A 22911-nucleotide genomic window follows, 5' to 3' on the forward strand; every position below is an offset into this window, starting at 1 on the left:
TCCTTTTTTCACCACGACAGACCGATGCAGAGCCCACATCACTGCGGATACCGCACCGATCCGCCTGTCGATCTCACGCTCCATTCTTCCCTCACTCGTGAACAAGACCCCGAGATACTTGAACTCCTCCACTTGGAGCAGGATCTTGCTCCCAATCCTGAGAGGGCACTCCACCCTTTTCCAGCTGAGAACCACGGTCTCGGATTTGGAGGTGCTGATTCCCATCCCAGCCGCTTCACACTGATCCAGAGAGAGCTGAAGATTACGGCCTGACGAAGCAAACAGGACAACATCATCTGCAAAAAGCAGTGACCCAATCCTGAGCCCACCAAACTGAACCCCCTCAATGCCCTGGCTGTGCCTAGAAATTCTGTCCATAAAAGTTATGAACAGAATCAGTGACAAAGGGCAGCCCTGGCAGAGTCCAACTCTCACCGGAAATGGGTTCGACTTACTGCCAGCAATGTGGACCAAGCTGTGACACTGGTTGTACAGGGACCAAACAGCCCTTATCAGGGGGTCTGGTACCCCATACTCCCAGAGGACCCCCCACAGGATTCCCCGAGGGACATGGCTGAATGCCTTTCCAAGTCCACAAAACACATTTAGACTGGTTGGGCAAACTACCATGCACCCTCCAGGACTCTGCCAAGGGTGTAGAGCTGGTCTACTGTTTTGTGACTAGGACGAAAACCACACTGTTCCTCCTGAATCCGAGGTTCAACTATCTGACGGACCCTCCTCTCCAGGACCCCCAAATATACTTTTCCAGGGAGGCTGAGGAGTGTGATCCCTCCATAGTTGGAACACACTCTCCGGTCCCCTTCTTAAAGAGGGGGACCACCACCCCAGTATGCCAATCCAGAAGCACTGTCCCCGATGACCATGCGATGTTCCAGAGGCGTGTCAACCAAGACAGTCCTACATCATCCAGAGCCTTGAGGAACTCTGGGCGTATCTCATCCACCCCAGGGGCCCTGCCACCAAGGAGTTTTTTGACCACCTTGGTGACCTCAGTCCCAGAGATGGGAAAGTCCACCTCTGACTCCCCAGGTTCTGCTTCCTCTTTGGAAGGCATGTTAGTGGGATTGAGGAGGTCTTCAAAGTACTCCCCCCACCGACCCATAAAGTCCCGAGTCAAGGTCAGCAGCGCACCATCCCCACCATATACAGTGTTGACACTGCACTGCTTCCCCCTCCTGAGACGGCGGATGGTGGACCAGAATCTCCTCAAAGCCATCTGGAAGTCATTCTCCGTGGCCTCCACAAACTCCTCCCATGCCCAAGTTTTTGCCTCAGCAACCTCCGAAGCCGCATTCCTCTTGGCCTTCCGGTACCTGTTAGCCGCCTCTGGAGTCCCACAGGACAAAAGGGTCCTGTAGGACTCCTTCTTCAGCTTGACGGTATCCCTCACCGCTGGTGTTCACCAACGGCTTCGGGGATTGCCACCACGACAGGCACCGACGACCTTACGGCCACAGCTCCGGTCAACCGCCTCAACAATAGAGGCACGGAATATGGCTCATTCAGACTCAATGTCCCCCACCTTCCTCGGGATGTGGTCAAAGTTCTGCCAGAGGTGGGAGTTGAAGCTACTTCTGACAGGGGACTCTGCCAGACGTTCCCAGCAGATCCTCACAATACGTTTGGGCCTACCAGGCCTGACCGGCATCCTCCCCCACCATCGAAGCCAACTCACCCCCAGGTGATGATCAGTTGACAGCTCCGCTTCTGTCTTCGCTCAAATGTCCAGGACATGTGTTTGGAAGTCCGATGACACGACCACAAAGTCGATCATCGAACTGAGGCCTAGAGTGTCCTGATGCCAGGTGCACATATGGACACCTCTATGCTTGAATATGGTGTTCGTTATGGACAATCCGTGACGAGCACAGAAGTCCAATAACAAAACACCACTCGGGTTCAGATCGGGGGGGCCATTCCTCCCAATCATGCCCTTCCAGGTCTCACTGTCATTGCCCATGTGAGCATCTCCCAGCAGAACGAGGGAGTCTCCAGCAGGTGCGCCCTCTAGCACCCCTTCCTGGGACTTCAAAAAGGGTGGGTACTCCAGACTGCTATACGCACAAACAACAGTTAGGACCCGTCCCCCCACCCGAAGGTGGAGGGAGGTTACCCTCTCGTCTACTGGGGTGAACCCCAATGAACAGGCTCCAAGTCGGGGGGCAATAAGTATGCCCACACCTGCTCGGCACCTCTCACTGGGGGAAACTCCAGAGAGTTCAGCCCCTCTCAAGGAGATTGGTTCCAGACTCCATGCTGTGCATCGAGGTGAGCCCGACTATATCTAGCCGGAACCTCTCAACCTTGTGCACTAGCTCAGGCTCCTTCCCCTTCAGAGAGGTGACATTCCATGTCCCAAGACCCTGCTTCTGTAGCCGAGGATCAGACCGCCAAGGCCCCTGCCTTCGGCCACCACCCAACTCACACTGCACCCAACGTCCTTGGCCCCTCCTACAGGTGGTGAGTCCATGGGAAAGGGGACCCACGTTGCCTCTTCGGGCTGTGCCCCGCCGAGCCCCATGGGTGCAGGTCCGGGCAAGGGAAAACGCCATCCAAGGTTTGTATGCATCATAGGAGGTTTTCTGAACCACTCTTTGTCAGGTTCCTCGCCTAGGACCAGTTTGCCTTGGGTGACCCTACCAGGGGAATAAAGCCCCCAACAACAGAGCTGCTAGGATCATTGGGACACACAAACCCCTCCACCACGATTAGGTGGCGGCTCGAGGAAGGGACTGTGAATAACTTACTAATAAATAATTTGTATTTTTATGTTGATGTGTATAGTTTTACCTTTTGTACATATTTTACTCCATAATCCACTTTGATTTTCATGAAGATGAGTTTTGCTATTCTGTTTGTAATGCCTAATCATACACTGTTTTTGTTTGGTTTTTTAGATGATTTTCAAAATACAGCAATGTGGTTTAAGTCCGCCATATCAGACCTCTTCTTCTTGGAATAATATGTTCCTCTATAGCAAGCAATACAGTGGACAAACTGATACTGTACTTCCTTTAACAGGCTAAGTTAATGTTTTCCCCAAAAGCTGTGAATACAATTCATATTTCACTTTTTTGTGTTCTTACTTGCTTAATGCAATGAAAATATATACTGTATATTCTTATTAATACCAAAATGGGTCTTATGTTCATTTTACACAAAATCCCAAAAAAACATTTTTTCATCTATGTATCAATCCATTTTTTTAAAATGCTTAAAACATTTTCCAAGTGGCAGGGGGCATTATGTGTAAGTCAGGAACAAAATGTGCATGGGAAAAGCATCTTTTTTGTTCTTTGATAATAATTAAATAGTTTATTTCTTTAAGTTAGGTGGCAAGAAGGGTACCTTTGAATACTGTACTCTGTTTTTACTCCAGTATCTGAAAGAAACATATGTTAGGCTGATTGAGTTTCAATTAGGGCCTATGTGGATATATCCCTGTATACAAAATATCTTGAAAATTGTACTGGCTTTCCATTCAGGCCTTGTTCATGCTTAGTCTCCAATGCTTCTGGAAATTCTTCTGTCTGCCTGCAACCATGAATTAGTTTATGAGTGAGTTTGTGAGTGTTTGTGAGTGTTATGTTATGTAACTGTTTAAAGTGCCTAGGTGTAACACTGCAGCTTTAGCTGTTATTGAAATGAATGAACATTCTTCAAGTAGCTATGTTTCTCTTGACAGCAGAAGGACACAATGGGCAATTATCAATAGAAAATAATAAAAAAAACTGGGTCCTTATTGGTGTTACAAGTTTCTGGTGGGTGATTATTAGACTCTAACCTATTGCTGAAATGATTGTTACTGTTTTCTGAAAGGAGGCATGGTGTATTCAGAGTCACTGCCTCCAAGCTCCAACAGAATGTGTTCAGATGACAGCCCTATATCTGTCTTTGTGGAATCCTATCAACCCCCCCCCCCCCCCCCTTTTTGGTTATCACACCTCAAAGAAATATGAATATGGATGAGAAGGTCTCTTCCATGCAACTTTGTGTTGCAGAGAGAAACATCTCTTTAGAGACATTGGATTCATTGCTTAGAAGTGTTTATTAACCCTGTAGTCCTATCAAAAGGTGGGGAATAACACAGATACCGCACTTGGAGAGGTGGAATTGAGAGAAATGGTCTGCCTGACATTAATCTGGATAATACTGGATTTCTGCGCTAATCATAGATAGATAGATAGATAGATAGATAGATAGATAGATAGATAGATAGATAGATAGATAGATAGATAGATAGATAGATAGATAGATAGATAGATAGATAGATAGATAGATAGATAGATAGATAGATAGATAGATAGATAGATAGATAGATAGATTATCAACTTTGTAGTCATTTCATCTGGTCTCAGACCATATTTGCTGGAGACTTGGGTAAAGAGCGGTACTAATCAGTCATCTGATTACTGGTTGGTGAGCTGGCTCAGATGGATTAAGTTTAAAAGACACAAAGTTCAAATAGATCTATTGAAGACCTCACTATTAGAGGCAGATGCAAAGAGCACTTTCCAAAAGATTGTTGGTGTCAGTCATGGTAGCAACTGTAGAACGCTTTGGTGGACATCAGCAGTAAGGGAGGCTGTCATGTTGAAGGACGTGGCCTTCCAAGCAATGTTAGCACCAAGCAATGTTAGCAGGAGCATCTCTAGATTTCACTGACGGGCACCAAGAAGGTGGCAGCTACACTGACCAAAGGGAACAACTGTGTGTGAAGTGAATTTGGTGAGGCCATAAAGAATGACTTTCAATTGACCCCAAAGAGGTCCTGAAAACTATTCAACAGCTGGGAAGAGTAGATGGATTGTCACTCAGACTGTTCTCTGCAAAAGGAAGACGCATTGACCTCAGTTGGTAATATCGTTGACAGGCATAATGAGCACTTTACATTCTTTACTTCTTTAACTTGGTGGATGACCTCCTTAAGTATAGACAGTGTCAAAGATATTGCTTGAAACTGGGTCAGTTTCTGTAGCTAAAGTTCCTGTGGTGATTGAGAAGCTCTGTAGTGGCAAGGCTGCAGTGGTATGTGACATCTAATTAGAATTTCTGAAAACAGTGGACATTGTAAGGACATTTTGAAAAAATGGAACTCTTTACCTGGAAGGCAGGGATGGTGGTCCCCAATTTTAAAAGGGGGATTAGAGAGTTTTTTCCTTTTACCAAGAAACTCCTCAGCCTTCTGTGCTGGGGCACTGGAATAGAGACAGAGCAATGTGAAGTCTATTTTCACTGTGAAACACATTGTCCTTGAACAGATACCTGAAAGTTCATAGCTTGGCAATCCTGTCTACTTTGCTTTAACACTTTGTGGCAGACGGCCGGGTCACATGCCCATGGGCTACACCCTATGTCCCCCGGAACAATTGGTGCAGCCCCCCTGGGTTGCATCGGGGCCACAATGGTGGAACACTGGAGCTCATCCCTGTTGGGCTCCGTGGCCACCGCCAGGGGGAGCTGCATGGGTTAAAGAGCCCATGTGGGCTGGACTGCAGCCACACCCGGAAGTGCAGCCTGAAGTAGGTCAATAAGCATCTGGAGCACTTCCAGGGGTGCTATAAGAGGAGCCTGCAGCCACTACTCTAGGTGCCAGAGTCGGGAGGAGGAGTAGGACAACGACAACGACGACAACAAAGAAGAAGAAGAAGAAGCTTCCTGGGAGGAGTGGAGGAAGAAGTACCTGTGTGGTGTTTTTGTTTGCATTTATTTGGTGTGCTTGTGCGGGACCGTGCTGTGGCTGAGGGACATGGGGAAGAAAAATAAATCTTTTTGTTTATTTTTACACCTGCCTCCGTTGTCAGTTTGTGTCAGGTCGTGCACCTATATAGCACCTTTCGCAACTTGAAAAAAGCTTATGTGTGTTTACCATTTTAGTCACATCTGCTGTGTGCATTTGGACCCTGTGTTCGAAAAACAAGTGCATATTAGGTTAATTGGTGACTCTTTATTGGCACCGAATACCTGAGTTTGCCTTGTGGACTGAGCCACTGTCAGGTTTGAATTCTGCCCTACAGTTGTTCCTCCCTTTGTTCCTGAAATGAGCTGAAGTATTTTGAAAATATATGGATTAAATAATAGACTAATGTCAGGCCCACTAGCTTTATTGCACACTATTACCAGACAATGTGTAGAAGTGATTTAGAAGGTTAGAAGAGTTATTGATTATACACATTTGGTGACAAAAAACAGGTGCATAGGAAGCATTTATTAAATTTGCATTTGGTATGGGCGATCAACAGGTATGTAAATGATTACTTTTGCATGCCCAACACACTCACAAATGCCACTAGAAGGCCATGCATCCGCCTCACTGTGAACAGGATGTAACTAACACTGATTGCATCAGAATAATCTTGGAACATTATTGCTACGCAGTTGCACAGAGGATAACCTAAATATTAAATTGTTAATTATACACACAAATAAAAGAGCTTGATAAAGTTGGATAGTTTTTCTTTGTGAAGCAATGTTACCTGTACACAGTACATGTGATACTGGAGTGGTACTGGAAATAATGGTTTTAAGAAAGCTGTAATGCCAAATCAGGTAGGGAGGCTCAAAGGAAACATACTATTAGAGGGCTTTGAATGGCTATCGCTGTGTATATGTCCACCCTCTATACAAAGTTGGCATCCTCCACAGATTTCTGGGTCTAAGACCCTGTACTGGAGAAGTGGATTCAAAAGATTAATGCTCAGAGATTTGTAGGCATAGTACATAAGAGAACTCTACAGTACAGATATATGCAAATGTGGTCAAACATGGTATCTTGGGATATCTGAAATCCTGATTTAATATTACATGGGGTAAACAAGATAGACAGAAAATTAGTAATATTAGGGTGAATGGCTATGAATTTTATCTGTAGAGGTAACCTGAGCCCCACAATCCTGGAATAAATCTAATAAAACTTCCCTGGATTTTCTATAGCACTGTTTTGTTTGTTTAATACTAATCTATACTAATAAAGCTGAATGTTTGTTTGTATGTACAGTATGTATGTTTGTTTGTCTGGTTTTGAAAGCCAACTTCCAAATGAGTTATAAAGTTAATATTTAGCACATAGCTGTGTAATGCTGTCACCTTGATGGGAAAAATCCGAAATTCATGATAAGTCCCCTAGGAACCCTGAATCTTGGGGGGGGTATTGAATTAGCCTATTCATAAATGTGTTAGAAACTTGAAATTTGACGTGATTATAGTATGTATGGTTATTTAATTTAATACATAATAAAGAAGAAATAATTTGCTATGAATGAGAAGCATTAATAAGAAGATGTCGGTGATCTCCATACACCGCGGCCACTGCCACTAGCCAACACTCGAGGCCAATGGGATCATCAAGCCGGAATGCACTCCATGTGTGGTCACACAACCAGACCCACCGGTGTAAAATATACTTTCACTAAAATATTCCTCAGCACTTCACAGAGGTGGCGGGATTACAGCCTGCTGCTCCCAATGGCCCTACTGCTCCCCCACCACACCCAAGCTAATCTTCAAACTTGTACTCTTCGTAAGCTTGGACGCTCAGACTGAGGATACAAATTGCATTATTCACATTAGTTTAGTGAACAATCAGAAAAAACTTTACGATGAAATATTGGAAAGTGTCTACAAGAATCAGGGAAAATATTCTTTCTGGATGCATCGGGGTAACAATTAAAACCATTTTAATTATTTTAATATTGGCTTATATTAGATCAGAATATAAAATTGCAATAGCTGTAGTGTCCTCTGGTATTGCTGCCACTTTATTTTGGGTTTGGGGACTGCTCATTCAGCTTTTAAGTTGCCATTAAACCTAACTTACAGTACAGTTAAACTCCTATATGTCATGTCAAGGAAGGGACTCCTCTAGCTCAACTTTTAAAAGCTTGTGTGGTTATTATTTGGGATGAGTGCACTGTCTCCCACAAAGGGGCAATAGAAGCTCTGAAAAGAATGTTTAACGACATAAGATAATGTAATAATCTTAATAATGTATTTTAGTACCTGATGCACTAAAAGTGTCAGTCATTAAACCATTACTTAAAAAGTCAGACCTAGACCCACACATACTAAATAATTATAGGCCTATTTCAAATTTACCCTTTCTCTCTAAAATACTAGAAAAAGTAGTCGCCAGTCAGCTTCAATCACACCTTACGCATTACAATCTATTTGAGAAATTCCAATCTGGTTTCCGCACTGGTCATAGTACAGAAACGGCACTAACACGGGTTGTAAATGACATTCTGATCCACTGTAATTATGTTGTTGGACTTAAGTGCAGCATTTGACACCATCGACCATTCTATTTTACTACACAGGCTAGAAAATTATGTGGGGCTTACAGGCACCGTGCTCGCTTGGTTTAGTTCTTACTTATCAAATCGATTCCAATATGTACAGAAATGTGTCATGACAGTACTCCATCATTATACACAGAAGTTCAATATGGTGTCCCGCAGGACTCAGTACTGGGACCTTTACTGTTTTCACTTTACATGCTTCCACTGGGATCTCTCATTAGGAAACATAATGTTAATTTTCACTCGTATGCAGATGACACCCAGTTATACCTTTCATTTAAATCAAATGAAGTTTCTCCAATGTTGTCTTTAATTAGTTGTGTTAATGAATTAAAGGAGTGGATGAATGAGAACTTCTTGTCTTTAAATACAGATAAAACAGAGATGTTAATTGTTGGAGGGAATGATGCTGATCATAACAATATTTTGTCATCATTTAACTCAGTTGGAATCCCCATTAATTATGCTGAATCAGCCCGCAATCTAGGAGTTATCTTTGGACTCTAGCATGTCATTTAAAGTGCATATTACAAAGTTGTCCAAATCATGTTTCTTCCATCTTAAAAATATTAGGAAATTAAGGTGCTTTCTAAATAAACAGGATTCTGAGAAATTATTTCATGCATTTATCTCTAGTAGGATTGACTACTGCAATGCGGTGTTCACTTAATGTTCAAACTGTTCTCTATACAGCCTCCTGTTAATCCAAAATACGGCTGCAAGAATTATTACAAGAACAAGAAAATACGAACACATAACTCCAGTTCTTAAATCCTTACACTGGCTCCCGGTTAAGTTTAGGGTAGTTTTCAAAATCCTCCTTTTAACATATAAAGCATTAAATGGCCAAGGTCCGGCTTACTTGTCGGAACTTATCATGACTTACAAACCAGAGCGCACATTAAGATCTCAAGATGCCGGTCTGCTTATGAATCCAAGGATTAATAAAATAACAATGGGAGGTTGAGCTTTTAGTTACAGGGCCCCTAAACTGTGGAATGATCTGCCTGCTACTATAAGAGATGCCCCTTCAGTCTCAGCGTTTAAATCCCAGCTGAAGACTCACTACTTCAGTTTAGAATATCCTGACTAGAGCTGCTGATTAACTGTACAGACTGCATCTCTGTTGTTAGTCATTAGCACTAAAACATAAGTAACATGATAGTTATAATTGGATGCTAACCCTCACCTATTCTGTTTCTCTTCTCGGTACTCAAATGTGGCACTTGGTGCCACGGCCCACCTGTCAAGTTGTTTTGCCTGCCTAAGGTAAAGTCATCCCTGATGGAGGATCGCAGGAATCATGGGAAGAAGGGGTCCTTTCATCGGATTGGCTGGCCCAGCGCTGTTTCAGCCATGGAATGGCAAAATGGAGGTGGCAGCTTGATGGATGAGGTCTGCCAGGACTCTAAATATATACAAATCTTCTTATGTGATATCATCTACTGTTAAATTCTGCTCCGTACTTCTAAAAAATTTTTATTTTTATACTGTATTGAGGATTTGTTCGGTTCTGTGTATTGTATTGTATTGTATTGACCCCCTTCTTTTTGACACCCACTGCACGCCCAACCTACCTGGAAAGGGGTCTCTCTTTGAACTGCCTTTCCCAAGGTTTCTCCCATTTTTCCCTATAAGGTTTTTTTTTTGGGAGTTTTTCCTTGTCTTCTTAGAGAGTCAAGGCTGGGGGGCTGTCAAGAGGCAGGGCCTGTTAAAGCCCATTCCGACACTTCTTGTGTGATTTTGGGCTATACAAAAATAAATTGTATTGTATAAGAGACAATGATAATTTAATGGGTGGAGTGACTGTTCTGTTTTCAGGCTATTTTTGACAAATTCTTCCAGTAATTCAAAGAGGTACTATGGCCGATGAGATGAGGGCATCCACAAAGTCATCCTTTATATGGTGTAAAATCCACAAATTAACTCTTGTGATTAATATGAAAGTTCAGTTGAAGGGAGATTGTTTAGCTGGTGCATTTTCACAGTTGCTTTTGAAAATAGGCAACGGGCAAATAAAATGGACTTCTAATGGAGGCACTGAAATTCCGAACAACCTTGGAAACTTGGAAACAAGAACTGGCCGAGAAACTTTACCCGGATATTATACGTTTACATAAAAAAACTATTTGTGGTTATGTTAAAGAGTCATACTATCGCCTAAAAACAGTACCACTGATGAAATGATTATCTGCTTGACAAAGTACATTTTTTTCTATTGATTCTGTTTTAAATCATGAAGAAGCTGCGGTGGGCTGGTGTCCTGCCCGGGGTTTGTTTCCTGCCTTGCACCCTGTGTTGGCTGGGATTGGCTCCAGCAGACCCCCGTGACCCTGTAGTTAGGATATAGTGGGTTGGATAATGGATGGATGGATCATGAAGAAGCAGTTCATTATTCTATTGAATTTTTGAAATGCCCTAATCCTCCTGGAATGGCTCTTAATAAACTGTTCCTTAAAGTTGGTACACCAACAATGTTGTTATGAAATCTAAATGCTCTGAAACTATATAACTGTATCCGTTTGAGAGTGACTGCATTGCAATCCAATATTATCGAGGCCTCAGTAATAACTAGGTGTGCAATAGGTGAAAAGGTATTTTTTTCTCAGATTCCAATGATCTCCAGTGACTTTCCCTTTGAATTTAAAAGACTGCAATTCTCTGTAAGAGTTTGCTTTGCTTTAACTACCTGTATAAACTAAACTCAAGGGCAAACTCTACTGTATCGGTTGCTGGCATTGATTTGCGCATGTCTCGCTTTTCGCACAGCCAGTTTTATGTGGCATGTTCAAGAGTCAGTCAGAGGGACAACTTAAACATTTTGACTCGGACAGGACAAAATAAAAGTGTGGTATATAAAGAAGCTTTAGTTTAAATATTTTGAGAAATTTAATAAAGTAACATTCATTTATCGTTGAAACTCTGTGGGCAGTGAAGCCCACGGGTCCTGCTAGTTCATTCATAAATTAAATAAGATATTCCAATGTTTTGGCATGTAATTTGATTATAACATTTACCAGACTCACAATAATGCTAGCAACCGATTCATATATTTTGCTAGTACTAATTAGATATACTTTAATATGGGTAAGTGTTGGGTTTTCCATATTTATCAGAGATACAGAGGATGCTTTCAGGATAAAATCCTTTTATTTCTTTTACAAGTCACAAACACGTGTTAACACTTCTGTATTTCGTGGTGAAAACAAAATATAAACCCATAATACCCTGCACAGGTCAGCCAATAACATTCATTTTAGAGCATAATATAACACCCTGTTTTGCTTTCATCATAACATCTTCCTCTTAAAACAAACAATATGCATGGAAACAAAAACAAAAACAACAGTAAATTATTGACAGCAAAGGAGATTTCACACAAAACAGCACATATTCTGTCTCTTCATCTGTCAATTCCAAAACCACAAACTCTTAAATTTGGCCATTTTAACCTTTCTTGCAGGTTTTGTCAGAATATCTGCAACAGTGTTCTCAGATGAACAATAAATAGACAATTTCTATTTTCCCTTCATTGATCATGTTATGAATAAAGTGGTACCTGACATCTACTGTATGTACTTGGACCTTTGTCTGTTCAGTGGGTTCTTACTTAGTGCAACAGCTCCTTGATTGTCACCATTGATTTTTGTACAGCTGTAACTTTTCCTGTCCATACCATTTAACAGCCTGATTACATATATGCTTTCTTGGGTTGTGTATGCTAACCCTAAATAATCAGCCTTACATGTGGACAGTGCTACAGTGGGTTGCTTCTTAGTCTTCCATAACATAATAATGATTGGTCAGACTGAAAGAATAACCGGTAGTGCTGCACCTGCATGCTGTATTGGATGTCCAATCAGAGTCACTGAAAGTGATTAAACCCAGATCCTCTTCAGACATCCTAAAACAAAGCTTATAGTCTATAGTGCCCTTTAGATACCTTAGCACATGTCTGGGAGTTTGCTAATGATTGTGAAATCCTACTGACTATCCAGCAAATGTTAGGTCTGGTACACATCACAGCTTTTATTATGCTCCCCACAATTTCTTGGTATTCCTTGTGATTGACAGAAACCTGGATTTCATCATCTATATCTTCGGCTCACATGGGGTAAACCTTGGCTTGCAATTTCTCATACCAAACCTTTCAAGAATTTTAAGGATATAATTCTTCTGATTCATCCTGATCTCTCCGTCCTTTTGCTCAAAATTAATGCTCAGGAAGTATAAAATCATTCCTAAATCCTTCATGCTGAAATAACATTTCACATTCTCTTTGAATTCACTAAGTAGTTCATTATTGCTGCTATGATGAAGTCATCAACCCAAATGATCAGTATGATTAATTCATTTCCAATTTTCTTTTATACACACAATAATCTGCTTGATTTCTCTAGAAGATGTTTTGTACTAGGTGAACATGGAGAACTTTGTACCAGTTTCTACCAGACTGTTTCAGACCGTACAGAGATTTCTTTAACCTGTATACGAGTTTTTCTCAGATCTTAGAATCAATCATGAAGCCTTCAAGTTGTTCTAAGTAAATTTCAGCATCTGTTGGGGCATGTAAGTATGCTCTTTTAACGTCCATTTGGTAAACTGTAAGGTTATTCTGTACTGCTAACAGCAACAATGCTCATACTGATGTGTTGTTGGCTGTAGGAGAGAACGTTTCTTGATAATCTATTACCTCCACTTGACTGTAGCCTTTAGGAACATACCTTGCCTTAAAGATTTTTGGTCCCTGTTCATTTTCTACCCCCACTGCATCTCTATCTTCAGGTAAGGTGGTTAAGTTGAATGTGCCATTTTCTTTAAGTGAGTGGAATTCTTTCTCCATTGCACGTATCCACCCTTGTGATTTGGAAGAATTTAGGGCATCTCTGTAAGTTTGGGGAGTATCACATACAGTATCATCCCTTAGGAGAAGTAAATTGTGACGTTAACTGTCTTCTTCAAAATCAGCTACATAATCGCTTAAATGTTTTGGAGCCTTTCTTTCCCTTCTTGGGTAGCAATAGTTTTGAATGTGATTCAGGTTTGGGGCAGAATTCTCCACCACATTTTGAACTGCCATTTCTCCTGTCATATTTTGTTGTGAGTTATCTGTCTCATCCTCTCCTTGACTCCCCATGTTTTGATTTCTGCTACTATCTTGACTATATACATATTCTTGATTTTCTGTATAATGATCATGTTTGTATGCATAACAATCTGACCCAAATATCCACATTTTGGACAGGTCAGGCTTTTTCCCTGTCAGCATGAAGTAGGGTGTATTTTTAGTTTGGTTGCTGTTTTGCTGATGTGTGCAGTATTCTGGACAGCATATGGTCACAAGATTTTAGGTAATCCCTTTCCTATCAGCAGACATCTGCCCATATCAAAAAGGGTTCTCCAATACCGTTCTGCTGTGCCATTCTGATGGGGAGAATAAGGGGATGAGGTCTCATGTCTAATACCTTTATTCCTCAAGAGTGATTGAAAAGTTTCTCACATGTACTCAGTACCATTAGCAGACCTTATCCACTTGACTTCACCATAGGGCACACAACCTCCCAGGAATTTCTCTGCTGCCAACACTATTTCTGATTTGTTTTTAATTAAGTAGACAAACACTGCCCCTGAGAAGTCATCTGTAAATAACACTACATATCTAAATCCATCTGTAGCAACTGGATCAAATGGACATGCTAAATCAGCATGTACCAGTTCTATGGGCGCACAAGCTTTAGCATCAGGTTTCTTATTTCTATTGTTGACAAATTTTCCCTCAGTACAGTTGTGGCCAAAAGCTTTGAAAATGACACAAATATTAATTTTCACAAAGTTTGTTGCCTCAGTTTTTATGATGGCAATTTGCATATACTCCAAAATGTCACGAAGAGTCCCTCTTTCCCATGAAAATTAACTTAATCCCAAAAAAAACATTTCCACTGCTGTTATAAAGAAGGTTTCAGGTTGCCCAAGAAAGTTCTGCAAGCGCCAGGACCGTCTCCTAAAGTTGATTCAGCTGCGGGATCGGGGCACCACCAGTGGACAGTTTGCTCAGGAGTGACAGTAGGCAGATGTAAGTGCATCTGCACGCACAGTGAGGCGAGGACTTTTGGAGGATGGCCTGGTGTCAAGAAGGGCAGCAAAGAAGCCACTTCTCTCCAACAAAAACATCAGGGACAGGCTGATATTCTGCAAAAGGTACAGGGACTGGACTGGGGTAAAGTCATTTTCTCTGATGAATCCCCTTTCCGATTGTTTGGGTCATCCAGAAAAAAGATTGTCCGGAGAAGGAAAGTTGAGCACTACCATCAGTCCTGTGTCATGCCAACAGTAAAACATCCTGAGACTATTCATGTGTGGGGTTACTTCTCAGCCAAGGGAGTGGACTCACACATAATTTTGCCTAAGAACACAGTCATGAATAAAGAATGGTACCAAAACATACTCTGAGATCAACTTCTCCCAACCATCCAAGAACAATTTTGTGACGAACAATGCCTTTTCCAGCATGATGGAGCACCGTGGCATAAGGCAAAAGTGATAACTAAGTGGCTTGGGGAACAAAACATTGAAATTTTGGGTCCATGGTCAGGAAACTCCCCAGACCTTAATCCCACTGAGAAATTGTGGTCAATTGTGGACAAACAAAACCTCACAAATTCTGACAAACTCCAAGCATTGATTATACAAGAATGGGCTGCCATCAGTCAGGATTTGGCCCAGGAGTTGATTGACAGCATGCCAGGACGAATTGCAGATGTCTTGAAAAAGAAAGGCCAACACTGCAAATATTGACTCTTTACATAAACTTAATCTAATTGTCAATAAAAGCCTTTGAAACTTATGAAATGCTTGTAATTATACTTCAATATAACATAGAAACATCTAACTAAAAGATCTAAAAATATTGAAGCAGCAAACTTTGTGAAAACTAATATTTTTGTCATTCTCTAAACTTTTGGCCACGACTGTATACACATCACAGTCAATTTTTGTCTTATCATTTGTGATTTTCATCCCATTAACAATACCCAGCAGCTTCAATATATTATGAACACTACCGTGCACTAGAATTCATGTCATATCTTAATATCACAAGATAAACTGATTTTATCTCTACCTGCTATGTCATTAATAAAACCATCATTGCACTGTTTCGGTTCGTCTATGTGGAAGACTGTTCCATCTTTATGTATCAACTTCTCCTGTCCCTCTTTGATCTTCACAGTGGCACCGTTAGTTGTAGCCTCTTTCACTGAGAATAGGCTTTGTGGATATGATGGTATAAACAGAGCCTTCTCTAAAGTGGTTTTGATGTATTTTTTTCTGCTGTCCATCCATCCATTGTCTCCCGCTTATCCGAGGTCGGGTCGCGGGGGCAGCAGCTTGAGCAGAGATGCCCAGACTTCCCTCTCCCCGGCCACTTCTTCTAGCTCTTCCGGGAGAATCCCAAGGCATTTCCAGGCCAGTCGAGAGACATAGTCCCTCCAGCGTGTCCTGGGTCTTCCCCGGGGCCTCCTCCCGGTTGGACGTGCCCGGAACACCTCACCAGGGAGGCGTCCAGGAGGCATCCTGATCAGATGCCCGAGCCACCTCATCTGACTCCTCTCGATGCGGAGGAGCAGCGGCTCTACTCTGAGCCCCTCCCGGATGACTGAGCTTCTCACCCTATCTTTAAGGGAAAGCCCAGACACCCTGCGGAGGAAACTCATTTCAGCCGCTTGTATTCGCGATCTCGTTCTTTCGGTCACTACCCATAGCTCATGACCATAGGTGAGGGTAGGAACATAGATCGACTGGTAAATTGAGAGCTTCGCCTTACGGCTCAGCTCCTTTTTCACCACGACAGACCGATGCAATGCCCGCATTACTGCGGATGCCGCACCGATCCGCCTGTCGATCTCACGCTCCATTCTTCCCTCACTCGTGAACAAGACCCCGAGATACTTGAACTCCTCCACTTGGGGCAGGATCTCGCTACCAACCCTGAGAGGGCACTCCACCCTTTTCCGGCTGAGGACCATGGTCTCGGATTTGGAGGTGCTGATTCTCATCCCAGCCGCTTCACACTCGGCTGCGAACCGATCCAGAGAGAGCTGAAGATCACGGCCTGATGAAGCAAACAGGACAACATCATCTGCAAAAAGCAGTGACCCAATCCTGAGCCCACCAAACTGGACCCTCTCAACACCCTGGCTGCGCCTAGAAATTCTGTCCATAAAAGATATGAACAGAATCGGTGACAAAGGGCAGCCCTGGCGGAGTCCAACTCTCACTGGAAACGGGTTCGACTTACTGCCAGGCAATGCGGACCAAGCTCTGGCACCGATCGTACAGGGACTGAACAGCCCTTATCAGGGGGGCCGGTACCCCCATACTCTCGGAGTACCCCCCACAGGATTCCCCGAGGGACACGGTCGAATGCCTTTTCTAAGTCCACAAAACACATGTAGACTGGTTGGGCAAACTCCCATGCACCCTCCAGGACCCTGCTAAGGGTATAGAGCTGGTCCACTGTTCCGCGACCAGGACGAAAACCACACTGTTCCTCCTGAATCCGAGGCTCGACTATCCGACGGACCCTCCTCTCCAGGACCCCTGAATAGACTTTTCCAGGGAGGCTGAGGAGTGTGATCCCTCTGTAGTTGGAACACACCCTCCGATCCCCCTTCTTAAAGAGGGGGACCACCACCCCAGTCTGCCAATCCAGAGGCACTGTCCCTGATGTCCATGCGATGTTGCAGAGGCGTGTCAGCCAAGACAGTCCTACAACATCCAGAGCCTTGAGGAACTCCGGGCGTATCTCATCCACCCCCGGGGCCCTACCACCAAGGAGTTTTTTGACCACCTCGGTGACCTCAGTCCCAGAGATGGGGGAGCCCACCTCTGAGTCCCCAGGCTCTGCTTCCTCATTGGAAGGCATGTTAATGGGATTGAGGAGGTCTTCGAAGTATTCCCCCCACCGACCCACAACATCCCGAGTCGAGGTCAGCAGCGCACCATCCCCACCATATACAGTGTTGACACTGGACTGCTTCCCCTTCCTGAGACGCCGGATGGTGGACCAGAATCTACTCGAAGCCGTCCGAAAGTCATTCTCCATGGCCTCCCCAAACTCCTCCCACGCCCGAGTTTTTGCCTCAGCAACCACCAAAGCCGCATTCCGCTTGGCCTGCCGGTACCTATCAACTGCCTCCGGGGTCCCACAGGACAAAAGGGTCCTGTAGGACTCCTTCTTCAGCTTGACGGCATCCTTCACCGCCAGTGTCCACCAGCGGGTTCGGGGATTGCCGCCACGACAGGCACCGACCACCTTACGGCCACAGCTCCGGTCAGCTGCCTCAACAATAGAGGCACGGAACATGGCCCATTCGGACTCAATGTCCCCCACCTCCCTCGGGATGTGGTCGAAGTTCTGCCGGAGGTGGGAGTTGAAGCTACTTCTGACAGGGGGCTCTGCCAGATGTTCCCAGCAGACCCTCACAACACGTTTGGGCCTACCACGCCTGACCGGTATCCTCCCCCACCATCGAAGCCAACTCACCACCAGGTGGTGATCAGTTGACAGCTCCGCCCCTCTCTTCACCCGAGTGTCCAAGACATGTGGCCGCAAGTCCGACGACACGACCACAAAGTCGATCATCGAACTGAGGCCTAGGGTGTCCTGGTGCCAAGTGCACATATGAACACCCCTATGCTTGAACATGGTGTTCGTTATGGACAATCCGTGATGAGCACAGAAGTCCAATAACAAAACACCGCTCGGGTTCAGATCAGGGGGGCCATTCCTCCCAATCACGCCCTTCCAGGTCTCACTGTCATTGCCCACGTGAGCATTGAAGTCTCCCAGCAGAACGAGGGAGTCCCCAGAAGGTATGCCCTCTAGCACCCCCTCCAGGGACTCCAAAAAGGGTGGGTACTCCGAACTGCTGTTCGGTGCATACGCACAAACAACAGTTAGGACCCGTCCCCCCACCCGAAGGCGAAGGGAGGCTACCCTCTCGTCCACCGGGGTAAACCCCAATGTACAGGCTCCAAGTTGGGGGGCAATAAGTATACCCACACCTGCTCGGCGCCTCTCACCGGGGGGCAACTCCAGAGTGGTAGAGAGTCCAGCCCCTCTCAAGGAGATTGGTTCCAGAGTCCAAGCTGTGCGTCGAGATGAGTCCAACTATATCTAGCCGGAACCTCTCAACTTCGCGCACTAGCTCAGGCTCCTTCCCCTTCAGAGAGGTGACATTCCACGTCCCAAAAGCCAGTTTCTGTAGCCGAGGATCGGACCGCCAAGGTCCCCGCCTTCGGCCACCACCCAACTCACACTGCACCCGACCTCCTTGGCCCCTCCCATAGGTGGTGAGCCCATGGGAAGGGGGACCCACGTTGCCTCTTCGGGCTGTGCCCGGCCGAGCCCCATGCTGTTCTGTATGTATATCTCTGCATCATCTCGTTTTAGTGCGATGTTGTTCTTTCTTGTTCCATCAGCCAGTTTCATATAGTTGTAATGCACTTTTGGATCAAAAGTCTCATCAAATCTGACAAATTTGTCCTCCTCTGTTATGATCCACCATCAACCCCTTTCTCGCTGTTGAATTCAGTAGAATGCTGACTGATTTTAAATGTGTATGTATGTTGTTCTTTCTTGCCCCTTCTCTTTCTATGGCCTGTTTTGCTTTATGTTTGGGGTTTTGTCTCCTGCAAGTCTCGCCACAGTGTGTCGAAATCCGATGGTTAACTGCATCACTTCGCTGCTGTCTTTTTGGGACATTCTCTTGCTATGTGTCTTGCATTATCGCATTGATGTAATAGTCCTCGGAGAGACATCTGCCTTCATTATGTTGTCTGATTTTGGTTCAGCGTTAAATTTCTCTGTCTCCTCATAACTTCGTAATTTGCTCTTGAATTGAGTGAATGTTATATCATTGTTATTCTGTGCAATATGAATGGCTTAAGATTTGTATGATTCTGACAGACCCTTCAGAATCATAGCTATTATTAGTCTCAGTATACAGCACAATAGTTCTGGGTTTACCATGACTGGTGTAATGTCCTCGTAAAATCCGTAAGGCTTTACTTCTGTCATCTGTCGCTTCCCTCATAACTAATGAAAGGCTTTTATAACTGGGGAACTGAATCATCTCGACATAACATTTTTCATTCTTATCTTCATCTGCATCATCAGATTCTTTCAGATTTAACATCCATAGTGTGTGAGGGATTTTGCCTCCCATATCTTGTAATTATTTTCATCTCCATCGAAAACTATTCTCTGCCATATATGTTCCATATGTCGAGCCTGGGCCCATAACCTGTTAAAATATACATCTTCTTCTTGTTTTGGCTGCTCCCATTAGTTGCCACAGCGGATCACCTTCTTCCATATGTTTCTGTCCTCTGCATCTTGTTCTGTTACATCTATCACCTGCATGTCCTCTCTCACCACATTCATAAACCTCCTTTTAGGCCTTCCTCTTTTCCACTTACCTGGTATACATAAAACCCATAATACCTTGCACAGGTCAATCAATAACATTCATATGAGAGCATAATCTAAAAGTAAGTCACCTAATCACCATCTCTGCTGCCCATACAATGGTTTTAGCCTGAGACTCTCACCCCATTCCCTGTACATTAGGTTAATTACTGTTTCTAAGCTGGGCCATATGATTTACAGCAGGCGTGTATGTATATCTCTTCTACGCGGTGGTGTGCTGGGGAGGCAGCATTAAGAAGAAGGACGCCTCACTCCTGGACAAACTGGTGAGGAAGACAGGCTCTATTGTTGGCATGGAGCTGGACAACTTCACATCTGTGGCAGAGCGACGGGCGCTGAGCAGGCTCCTATCAATTATGGAGAATCCACTGCATCCACTAAATAGTATCATCTCCAGACAGAAGAGCAGCTTCAGCGACAGAGTGCTGTCACTGTCCTGCTGCACTGACAGACTGAGAAGATCGTTCCTCCCCCAAACTATGCGACTCTTCAATTCCACCCGGGGGAGGGGGGGTTAAACGTTAACATTATTCAAAGTTATTGTCTGTTTTTACCTGCATTTTTATTACTCTTTAATTTAATATGCTGCTGCTGGAGCATGTGAATTTCCCCTTGGGATTAATAAAGTATCTATCTATCTATCTATCTATCTATCTATCTATCTATCTATCTATCTATCTATCTATCTATCTATCTATCTATCTATCTATCTATCTATCTATCTATCTATCTATCTATCTATCTATCTATCTATCTATCTATCTATCTATCTATCTATCTCAGTGTTTCGTGTTATGAAATGTTATTCCATCTAGACTGCATTTTTGCTTTGTTCTCAGTAGTGCAGGTACAGACTCTGGCTGCTCAATATCTCCAATCGAAATAAGAGGCAGTAATTCATATGGAGCATTCAGTTCAGCTAAAAGCATTATCATCCTGATGAGACGCTGCCTTAAAGCAGACAAGGTAAATAGGTTGATGTTTCCCACCCAAACTCTTTGTTGTTAAAAGCTGCATAAAATGAAAAACTGATACTAGATTTGCTTTGCCTGCTCTTGTTAAAAGCTCTAGGAGAACATGAAAAAACACTGCAGTTTAATTTAAGATGCTCAGATTTTATTTTCTTTCTCTTCAGAACTAAGTTGAAAGAGGTTACCCATGGCATGCCACTGAAAGGGACTGGAAGATTTGGGACACTATCCCTGAACAAGCAGATCCTAAACAGGACCTTGAAGACTCCTTCTCTCTGTATCACCTTTAGTAGGGACCTTTAAAGTTAGAAGCAGTTGAAGTTAGCCCGTTTTTTCAGCAGGTCAAGGTAAATGCTCTGTATGTGAGAAGATTTTCTGGGGATTCTGAAAGAAGAAAAAAGACTGAGGTTAAACAGAGGTTTTCCACAAATTCACCCCCTATTAGGTCCTTTTTAACACTGACTCTAATAAGGAAAACTCTACAAATATAATGAACTCATATAACTCCTGGTTTGATGAATGCCATCTAGTGATCATAACTGAGTTGCAGTCTTTGTAGCTTCACACACTGTGTAATTTATTTTTTGTGAGCTATAATTTTTGCTTATTCCATTTATTGTATTCAGTAGGTCACTTAAGTATGATCTATCATTTTTAAGTTGTGTGTGGTGTTAATTTGTTTATTAAAAAATGGATAACATTTTAACAATTGTGTATTAGTTAATTGGTAATGAAAATTTTGAAAAATGGGTAAGATGCCAAGATTTTTAACTGCTTTGGTTTAAAAAAACTACTCCCCATTCACCTGCAAAGACATTCTTTTGTTGGAGAGAAAGAGGTCTTCAACTATTCTTGGCAACATTCTACCCCAAAGTCTACCATAATTTTCAATCAAAGTGTACAGTATACCACACTTCACTAAACGAAGAGGCTCAAGTCATTGTCATGGTATAGCATCTCATATGAAGTAGGTTATTATGGGTTTTGTCGTGGAGAAATCCTTCTTTAGAAAAAGAAACGCAGAGCATCTGGATGAGCGATCAGAATAAGACTTTATTGCGTAAAATGCACAAAGCCGTCTCAGTTCAATGAAGTGAGTGCCAGCAGTTTGGCAGGACCTTATTTATATTAAAGTTTTTATCAGTTATGCAAAATACCCTACTCCTTCTGTTTCCTCTCAATATTACCTAATGTCCATCACCTGGCCTTATGTCCATCATCTGATCGAAACTTACCAGGACTACTGCTTACCCTGTGCAAGCGACTTTGAATTGATTATCGATCAGTTCCCACTGCGAAGTTGGGATCAGGAGGACCAACAGATAAGATACTGGTTCACCTTAAATGAATAGCTTCTTGTTACACAAGCATCCCTCAAGGCTGTTTTTAGGCAGCTGTATCTTTTGAGACAATGTTACTAAATTTTCTTAAAGAACACACTACCATTGGCCTGTCATTACCTAATGCTACTGTCCGAGCAGGCAGACAAAGGCTTGGTTGTTTCAAATGAAAGAGGTTGGCCTTGAGCTGATAAGTACAGGCAGCTTTTCTAGCTCTTTAGAGGAATAAAAAAGATACGTACATAATCTTTTAATTTTATTAATTCTTATATAGCCTAAAGCTAACTAATTATAATATGTTTTACTTCAACTTGATTTAAAAGCTTTAGTACATAAAAAACATTAATTCAGAGATCTAAAATTGACGTATATATATATATTTTTCTAAACTATCAGACTATTTAGTTTTCTCAAGGTTAAAGTCTCAGCAGCTGCATCTTTTGAAACAATGGCCTGTTTAACTCTCCCAGAGCACACAGTGTCCTTGACTTTGCACTGTCTTTCTGACGTTTTAAGCTTAGCAGCAAAAAGAAAAGACAGGTGGTTTACAGCAAAAAGCAGACTTTATGCTGACAAACAAGGGCTTATAAGCTACTTAAAAATGGGAATATAAGCATAAGTTTTTAATAATTCTAAAAGCTAATGATTGAAAGCACATTAACCTCCAAATATACATTTTCTAACTTTCAGATTTATTATAAACATTTTGAAGCACTTGCCTATCCATTCCTTGATGTAACTCATGAATGTTATTCACTGCCAACTGGGACTCCTCCTTCCATTAGTTT

The sequence above is a fragment of the Erpetoichthys calabaricus genome, chromosome 5 (genome assembly GCF_900747795.2).
Source record: "Erpetoichthys calabaricus chromosome 5, fErpCal1.3, whole genome shotgun sequence".
NCBI classification, from domain to species: Eukaryota; Metazoa; Chordata; class Cladistia; order Polypteriformes; family Polypteridae; genus Erpetoichthys; species Erpetoichthys calabaricus.